Below are 10546 nucleotides of genomic sequence, written 5' to 3'. Positions count from 1 at the left end.
GATATTTCTCCACATTTATATAGGTTTACTTGAAGCTTTGATATTTCTTCCCCTTTGGCATTAATTTCCAAAAAGGTGAGATGGTAAGGGCTCATTCAGAGAAAGGGATCCTTGATACTTCTCTCTTTGATAAGGGTTCCTTGAATTTGACTTTTCTCCCCCTTAAGAACTGATAAGAGTTCCTTGAACTATCTCCCCCTTGGTTTAGGATGCTAGATGATTCTCCCTCTTATATTGTATGGGATCACTGAGGTTTTCTCCCCCTAGAGAAGTTTTCTCCTCCTCGAAGTTAATGCTAAAACTAATTTTGTTTCCCAAATTGTTCAATAAGATCTTCGAAGGTAATGGAACTTGGGATCATTGATAATCTTTGTCACCCTAAGGCAAAAGCCCAGCAGATATCTAAAAATCAAAGGAAGTGATAATATCAGAGTCACCGAGGAAAGTGATTCGGTAGAACCGAAAATGACAATAGGCCTCTGAGAGAAATCGGTTGGACCGAGTTTATCAGATCGGTGAAACCAAGTTGCAATGAAAATCAACTCTTTAACTAAAAGTAGGTAGATAATAATCTAAAGATTGTTATAAGATACCAATTGTGAAAGAAAACATAAAATAACAACAAATAATAAGTTTTTTGTGTTTTTGTTGAAAATATATACATACAAATAGATGAGAATTGAATGGTTCTAAGAAAACACGCAATTACAAATGTGAACCATACAAGAATCTCCATATAAATGTGCGACGGTGACTAGGTCACCTATATTAGAGTATTTGACTTGAGGAGTCAAGCAAGAATGCTTGATCATAAGTCATACTCATCATTAATCGCAAAATGGGGTTACCATTTTTTGATTAAGCTTTTTAGTGTCTTCATATCACTTGAGTTGGTTTACCTCATGAATTGGTGTAAAGCTTTATCAAGGATATGAGTACATACCTTCGAATGATGTTGATGACATGGCATGTAGGTGAACTTGTTGTGGATGCTCAATGTTGATGAAGATCATCATGAGTTGGGAGCTAACCATGCCATTTTAGTTCACTTTTCACCTACATTGGTTACTCATGCAAGGAAGAACAAAATATATCCAAATGACATGATTCAATTTCATCACATGTAATTGTCGTCTTCCTCCATCTCCGAAGAAAGGATTGTTTATACTTGGCTATGTCAAGATTTCTTTTGATGTGAGTTGATGGCAATCTTGTGAAGTGTATTTCTTCCAACTACCTACAACAGGTTAGATGCAATACAAGGGAGTAATGTTTTCCAAGATATAAGATACTGTCATATCAATAGCATCAAGGAATTGACAATCAAGCTCATGCCCTTGCATGCATTCTAAGTGTGTCTAGCTCAAGTTTGAAGAATCAATGATGTTCAACTCACTCCTCAAATGAAAAAATACTTTCTCATCAAGTGGTATGGTAAATATATCAGCTAATTGTCTGTCGGTAGGAACATGCTTAAGATCTATATCTCCTTTACCAACATGATCATGAATGAAATGTTGTCGCACTTGAATATGTTTTGTTCGACATTGTTGCACGCTTAGGAAATTTTAATAGAACTTTCATTGTCACATAATAATGTGACATTTTTAACATGAATGCAATAATCCTTAAGAGTTTGTGTCATCCATAGTAATTGCGCACAACATGATCCGACAGCTATATATTCAGCTACGGCACTAGATAAAGATACTGAGTTATGTTTCTTGGTTGACCAAGACACAAGAGATCTCTCAATAAATTGACATGTCCGTGAGGTGGATTTTCTATCAACCTTGTCTCTGGCATAGTCCGAGTCAGACTAGTCAACAAGATTAAAACAAGATCCATTGGGATACCATATGCCAAAGTTTGGTGTATGTATCACGTATCTCACGATTCTTTTTAGAGCCAATAGATGACACTCTTTGGGTGCCGCTTGGTATCGGGCACACATGAAAACACTCAACATGATATCAGGACAGGAGGCACATAGATATAGCAATGAACCAATCATTGATCAATAAACTCTTTGATCAATCGGTTTGTCCTTCTTAGTGAGGTCAATATGTCTAGTGGTGGGCATGGCGGTTCTCATACCTGTGCACTCTTGCATATTCAACTTCCTCACTAAGTCTTTGGTGTACTTGGTTTGAGAGATAAATGTACCTTCTCTCGATTGTTTGATTCGCAATCCAAGGAAGAATTTTAGCTCGCACATGATTGACATCTCATATTTCTCTTACATCAATTTTCCAAATTTCTCACTAAAATGTGGGTTAGTAGAACCAGAGATAATATCATCCCCATATATTTGGCACACAAATAGTTCACCATTAACTCTTTTAGTGAATAAGGTTGCATCAATTTTATGAATTTCAAAACCCTTTTCAATGAGAAACTTCGTTAGGCATTTGTACCAAACTCTAGGGGCTTGTTTAAGACCATATAAAGCTTTACGAAGTTTATAAACATGATTAGGTTTCTTGGGGTTCACAAAGCTAGGAGGTTGTTTGACATAATCCTCCTTCTCAATTTCACCATTTAGAAAATCACGTTTGATATCCATTTGGTAAAGAGTAATATCATGGAGATTGGCATAAGCGAGAAGAATGCAAATGGCTTCGAGTCTAGCAACGGGGGCATAAGTCTCACCATAGTCCATACCTTCGACTTTCGTGTATCCTTGGGCTATGAGACGTGCTTTGTTGCGTACAACTTGTCCATCTTCATCTTGCTTGTTCCTAAACACCCATCTTGTACCGATGATGTTGTGCTCGTCTTCGGTCTTTTCAACAAGTGTCTACACTTGATTCCTCTCGAGGTTGTGTAGCTCTTCGTGCATGGCATTCACCCAATCCGGGTCTTGAAGGGCTTCTTCTACCATCAAAGGCTCAATGCCAGAGATGAAATAATAATGCTCACAAAAGTTAGCTCAACGAGATTTAGAGTGAGTGATTCTCCCAGTTTATATGTCATCGAAGATTTGATTCAGCAGATGATCTTTGTCCACTCTTGCTTGAACTCATGACAAGTTCTTCTTGTTGGATGGTGGAGCTTGTTCATCATCATCATCTTGCACGTTGTTGTTGATGGTGTCAACTCCTTGAGGTGGTGGTGAGGAAGGTTGAGGTGGATCATCATGATGTACTTCTTCATATACTTCATCATGTCGTGTACCGCTTGTGGATGCCTCCATATTGTTTTGTGGTTCGCATTGACGCAAAGTAGGAGCTTCCACTTAAAGTGATGAAGTGCTTTCCTTCACATCCATGGGACGAATCTTGTCGATAGGTAGATCTTGGATGGCTTCTAAAGGTTCTTTATGTCCTGTATAATTTGGCAATTGTTCGACTTGTGAACCATTAGATTCATCAAACTTCACATCTACCGTCTCTTTAACTTTTCGAGTGAAGCTGTTGTAGACACGGTAAGTGTGAGAGTTCGATTCGTAACCAAGTAGGAAACCTTCATGAGGTTTAGGAGCAAATTTAGTGTGACGATGCATATCAAGAATGTAGCACTTAGAGACGAATACTCGAAAGTATCCAACTTGGGGTTTCTTATAGGTGAGTAGCTCGTATGTCGTTTTATCGAGAAGTTTGTGTAAGTAGAGTCAGTTTATGACATGGAAAGCTGTTTCCATGGTTTCTGCCAAAAGTGTCTTGGCGTTTTGTATTCGTCAAGCATCGTTTTGGCCATTTCTATGAGAGTCTGTATCTTCCTCTCAACAACTCCATTTTGTTGAGCTATGTACGTCGCCGAGAACTCATGTGAGATACCTTCTTCGTCAAGAAAAGTATCCACATTTGTGTTCTTGCACTCCGTTTCGTTATCGTGCCGAATTTTCTTGATCTTTACTTCAAATTGATCTTGAGCTTTCCAAGCAAAGTTCTTGAAGATCTTTTGTAACTACGACTTATCATCAAGAAAGAATACCCACGTAAATCTGGAAAAATCATCAACAATGTCTAAACCATAAGAATTTCCACCGAGGCTCTTGTAAGCATTGGGACCAAAGATATCCATGTGAAGCAGCTCGAGTGGCCTTCTTGTAGTCATGATGTTCTTCATGGGATGAGTTCCACCAACTTGCTTTCCTTCTTAACAAGAACTACAAAGTATATCTTTGTCGAAGATAACATCTCTAACACCAAGAATATGATCACCTTTGATAAGCTGGTCAAGGTTACGCATACCTACATGTCCTAACCTTCTATGCCATAACCAACCTTTAGAAGATTTAGCAATAAGACATGTACGGGGTTTGGATTTTTTAGTGAAATCAACAATGTATAGATCACCTCTACTGATACCAGTAAATACCATGTTATGGTTGTCGCTACAAAACACTTCGGAGTCAACTTTTGTAAATAGCACATTGAAACCAAAGTCTGCTAGTCTAGATACGGAAACAAGATTGCAGACAAGGGATTCAATAAGCATGACATTTTGAATGGAACTATCATCAGATATGGCTACCTTACCAATACCAAGTACCTTACCCTTGGAGTTGTCTCCAAAAGTCACATACCTTTGAGTTCCACGGTTTGGTGTGATCTCATGGAACATGGCTTTATCTCCGGTCATGTGATCAGTTCATCCACTGTCGAGAACCCACTCCTTACCACCAACCATGTAGTCTCTAAGGTTCGCCATAAGACTAGGGTTCATCATGGTCTTCTCATACTCAATGTCAAACTCTTCATCTTCGTAGTAGTAGCCATGCTCCACATTGTCGTCGTCGGAATAAATATCCTCGTCATAATAAACAAGAATTTCATCAGATTTTTGACTACGACAATGTTCATATTTTTGCATGCAAATTGCTTCAACAATGACATTTTTAATGGTAATGACATCTGCTTCAGCACACATGAGGTCACGAACCTCAAATTGGCATTTATCAAAATTAGGATCGGTTGGCTTTATTTTGTGAAAGGCAATGCATTTATGGAAAATGATCTCAAGATTTTTGAGTGAATAGTCGGGATATATTTTCTCTAAGTCTTTCCACAAAGTATGAGCACACTCAAAATTCTACAATTGATTAAGCACATTTCTTGGGATTCCTCTAATGATTAGATTTATAGTTTTAAGATTACCAAGCATATCAAGTTTTTAATCATGAGAACAATGCAAAGGATCAATGGTAGGCTCATAGGGATATTTAACATACCTGCGCAAATGGAATTTATCAAATATATCAATCATTTCATATTTATATTGCCTAAAATATTCCCCATCAAGAATAGGCAATCTACAACTAATATTCCCCAAACTAGACACATCCATGTTCCTCCAGTGGTGTTTAAACCAAGGTTTTGGAGACCTTGCTCTGATACCAATTGAGAGATCGATAAAAGAGGTGTCTAGAGGGGGTGTGAATAGACTACTTGCATAGTTAAAATCCTAGCCTTTCCCAAATTTAATGGTTGGTAGATTTTAGCCATTCTATCAAGTTTAGTGCACCCTACACATGCTAGTCAACAAATATGGCAGCGGAAAGTAAAGACTTTGCACATGCAGTAAGGAGTACAGTGTAGGAAGATCAAACGCGAAGAAGTTAACACGGAAATTTTTGGTATGGTTCCGATAGGTGGCGCTATCGTACGTCCATGTTAGTGGAGACTTCAACCCACATAGGGTAATGGGTGCGAGAGCCCACGGAGGTCTCCACCCACAAGGGCTCCACGAAGAAGCGGCCTTGTCTATTCCACCACGGCTTCCGTCCACACAGGACTACCCCCACCCACGGTAGATATTCACGAAGTAGGCTATCTCCTTGCCCTTACAAACATCTTGGTTCAACTCCATAACATGAAGTAGGAGGCTCCCAAGTGACACCTAAGCAAACTAGGAGGCACCATCCTCCAAAAGGTAATAGATGTGGTAGAATGATGAACTCCTTGCTCTTGTGCTTCTAAATATAGTCTCCTCAACACTCAATCAATCTCTCTCAGATTTGGCATGGATAGGAGATATTGGTCTTGTGGAAAGCAACTTGGGGATGCTAGAAATCAAGGTTCAAATGAGTAGGTGGCTCTCCCTCAGAAAAATGGATCTGGCAAGTGTAAGTGCATTCTCAGTGCTTCCTCTACGAATGAGATGTGGGTGGAGAGGTATATATAGGCAACCCCAAAATCCAACTGTTACAAAATTATTGCCCAACTGGGTGACACCCAAATGAATCTCGGTGGTACCGTGTTGCACTACATGTGGCAACTTTTGAATTCTCGATGAGACCGATATACGAATCTTGGTAGTACCGATACGATGGCCTAGACTCGTTTCCAAATTCAACGAGACCGATATCGAACTCGGAAATTCCGAAACTTGAACTCATCTCAATAGAATGTTGGTCACCCAATCTCGGTAGCACCGATAGGAATGTTGGTGGTACCGAGATATGGTGGGTTTGGCATAGGATCTGTCTAAATGTAAAGTCAGTATGACCGAATGGAAATTGTTGGTGGCACCGATTTTGCTTATATGGCTTTGGACACGGATATTTTGTGCGAGAATGGTTAAGTATTTTTGGTAGCTATATCTAAGCACTTGATCAACCAATTCATCATAATATCTCATCCCCTTTTAATAGTATTGGCTTTCCTATGGACTCAAAGTGATTTCTGACAAATGTAAAATGTAGAGTATTCTTGCTTGAAGCTTGAGCCAATCCTATTCCTTCCTTCATCAAGGGGCATCTCCTCCCAATCCTATAGCCAAAGTTCTCTGTGAACTATACCTGAAATATACTAGGTAAAAGTGTTAGTCCAAGAGACAATGTATGTTGTCATGAATTATCAAAACAACCAAGGAGCATATGTGCTTTCAACATGATAAGTATCAATCATGTTATACTCAATTGCCCATGGACAATATTTCTCTTGCATTACACAAAAAGCTTTCCACTAAACAACCCATAACTTTTATTTACTTACTCTTTATTTTCTTGCAAAGTCCTTCTAGGTTTATTCTTGTTTTAGGTAAGCAAACGTTAAGTGTGCGTAGAGTTGTATCGGTGGTCGATACAACTTGAGGGAATATTCGTTCTACCTTTAGCTCCTCGTAGGGTTGAACACTCTAACTTATCGAAAATGGCTACAAACGTTCCCCTACACTTGTGGGTTATCAATGTTCTTCTAGCCCTGCTCAATCAATATTCAACGACGCACCAACTCATGGGACTGCAAGGTCTATATATCCCTCTTGACCGACAACAATATGTGATGGATTGACCAAATTAAGGTATAAATTCTATTGGTTGTCTTACGACAAGTCAGATATGGCTAAATGTGTGACAAAGTTTGAGCAAGGTCATGTGTTCATAGGATCCCCTCCTCCGGTACATAGTGTAGGGGCCAACACCCTACGTTTATGTCATGAACCCTTTTCTGTCACACTTGACACTTTTAGGCAAGCACATATGCATCATGTGCAACATCAAAGTTGTGCACTCGGAATTTGAACATGACAACACACTGTTCGCACATATATATACTTCATCCATTACTAAATACAAGTCTTTTTTAGAGATTTCTCTACGAACTACATACATATATATGCATATATAGACATACTTTCGAGTGTAGATTCACATATTTTGCCCCATACGTAGTCCATAGTGGAATCTCTAATATGGCTTATATTTAGGAATGGAAGGAGTATACATTTGGGACACTAATAGGCATGGTTGTGTTTTAACCCTCTCTCACATTTTTTGTTGTTTTCCCCAAAAGATGCTATTCTCTAAAATAGCATGCGAATCTGACGAAACAACAATATGTGATTTTAGCCCCAACAGACACGAGTATGCTACTCTAACCGTGTGTGATGCACGTACAATGTAAAATCAGCTCCACGTAGTGGTGGCAGCCGCAAGCGTCATCTAGTGAAAGGGGTAATGTGCACAGTAAAAACCTGAACCCAAAAGTGACCTATAAAATATACTGCCACCGATGGCTAATAGCTAATTTTTTCTGTCGATACCTCGCCACCACCACGACACACACAATATGGAACCTGCTCAAATAGTGGGATGCGTGAGGCACCGTCCTAGCAGTGTTGGACGACGACATGATAGACGATTTCGATGCGTCAGCCGCCATGATGGCAACGAAAAACAACTGGCTCTCGCGGATGACAAAGACGGCATAGAAAATTCTGACGTGCTGGCCTCCATGTCGGTTAATGGTCGACCGCTATCTACTTCGTCCGCCGCCGACAATGACCCCGGGCTTAATCGTAGGATGTAGATGGACATCGTTCTATCCGTCCAAAAATCAGGCTTCGATGTATTCCTATGCGACGAGGACGAGCGTCGTCTCAGTTTTAGTGTGAAACAACATATCGCATCTATGGATGTCATCTAGAACGCGGCTAGGGATCTAAAGTGGCAGAAATTGTGGGAGAGTGAAAAGAGGAAGCGGTTGAGGAAGAACTCAGATGCAGCAGGCAAAAAGAGGCGGGAGTAGGACCAGAAGGCGGCGGAGCAGGCTGCCGCATGTCTCTTAGCCGCGTTGGAGGCCAATGCAGGCCTTGCAGCTGCGGGGCAACCCTAGCATCAGCACCCACGATGGCTAGGGACGCAACTCTTCCCACAACAGTGCCTGTCCGTATCCCAATTGCCCAAGGAGATGCCATGACAGCTTCATCAACGATGGTGGATGCCCTGGGGATTGCTATCACGGTGAATTTAGCTTCGTCGACATTGGTAGACGTGGCAAGAGGCGTCGTGGTTGCTTCAGCCGAGGTAGCCCCACTAGTCGCCTCCATGGAACTAGTGGGGCTCATCGGTTTGACGAGATCCTATGAAAACTCCTTCTAAGCCGAGGAAGGTCATGAAGACGATGGAAGCGTGGAGTTTGTATGCATCCATGGCATAGTGAATATTCTATGGTGGTGGCTTGGCATCATTAGCTCCAAAGTCATATCTCATCGACCAATAGAAGGGCACATACTAAGACTATTATAAGGGGAAACATCTCATCTGCGACATTGGGGAGCGCATGCTGGGAACCACAAATTCCAAGTGGAAGGAGCCCATCCATGACAAGTGAGGCAACATCGTGTGAGCAAATGATACTTTTTCTAGCTAGCCTCTCATGCCCATTATTGTTGTAGCTTGGTCCATGCGATAATCATGAAGTATTTAATTGAGCATTTGTCCAATTTTCAAGCATATGTATCACTTTTATTTATCTAGTTGTTAGGTTGGTTGCACTGAGTATTTCTCTAGTTTTCAATGGCTATATTTTGTTGTCACACTGAGCATATATGCCTTGTTTCTTTCAGTTATTCGCAGTTTGATGTTCATTATGTGCAAGTATGAACCGTGCAGTTCAATTTCAGCAATACCATGTGTTATGCATGGTGTTTGTTAACCAGTGCCCTTAACTCCCGCTTTAAACATTTATGCCTTGTTTCTCTGAATTTGGTTGTCAGGTTGGTTTTAGTGAGCATTTCTCTAGTTTTCCAGTAGATGCCTTGTTTTTTATATTTGGTTGTTAGGTTTATTGCAGTGAGCATTTGTCAAGTTTTCAACTAGATGCATTACTTTTCTGTATCTAGTTGTTAGGTTGGTTGCATTGAGCATTTGTCCAGTTTCCAATGCCTATATTTGGTTGTTATAGTGAGCATATATGCCTTGTTTATTTCAAGTAGATACCTTGTATATTTGGTTGATGTTAAGCTTGTTCTGCTTAGCATGACTTTCCATGTACTTGCATAGGATAGCAATGGGAGTGGCCGATGTTTTCCACACAGGTCATTTTAATCCCTATTCTTATACTCCATCCATTCCATAATGCACTACATATTCATTTTTTTAATAGTCGAAGTTTGCAAACTATGAACAAACCTATAGAGAATAGTACTTATATATACCACACTAAAATGTATATAATATCAAAGTAAGTTTTGTGATGTATCTAATGAAATGGAATTGGAATTCTAGATGTATATGTTTTTCTCTACAAACTTGGTCAAAATTAGTAAATGTTGACTTCTCAAAATGTTTATATGCAACACATTGTGCAAGTGATGCAGTAATATATTAGACCATTCTACAACTGTATTTTAGCTTCTAAATATTGACTTGTTTCTTGTAGGTACATATGCCCTTGGTAAAGATCCGTGCATGGACCCTTTTTGTCTGTGGGGCAATGGAATAGTCATGAACCAGCATCAAGTGAGGAAACTTATAAGCATTGTTAGGGAAAAGAGACGAACGATGCCAATTAGACTACTAGTTTGCGCTCTATCCAACACAATAGTGAGCTGTAGGAAGGTAACTATGAGCTCCATAGATTTCTATTAGTACTGCCCATAATGAGTTGTAACACGACAAGGTCATTTTCTTTTAAAGTGGTTCCCGAAGCAGTTTACTCAAGATTACCTCACAAAGAACATAATTGGTGTACATGAAATTAAGGTTAAAGTATATCATCGAGACCATAATGAGTATCGATAAGTCGTAATGAAAAGACTAGAGGATGGGCGGGGGGTCCATCACTAGGTGTTGGCCTAGAGTTGTTCGTGCGTTAGG

The sequence above is a fragment of the Hordeum vulgare genome, chromosome 7H, assembly GCF_904849725.1.
Source record: "Hordeum vulgare subsp. vulgare chromosome 7H, MorexV3_pseudomolecules_assembly, whole genome shotgun sequence".
Lineage (NCBI taxonomy): Eukaryota > Viridiplantae > Streptophyta > Magnoliopsida > Poales > Poaceae > Hordeum > Hordeum vulgare.
The sequence above is the reverse complement of the archived record's forward strand: the minus strand, read 5'-3'. Positions refer to the sequence as shown.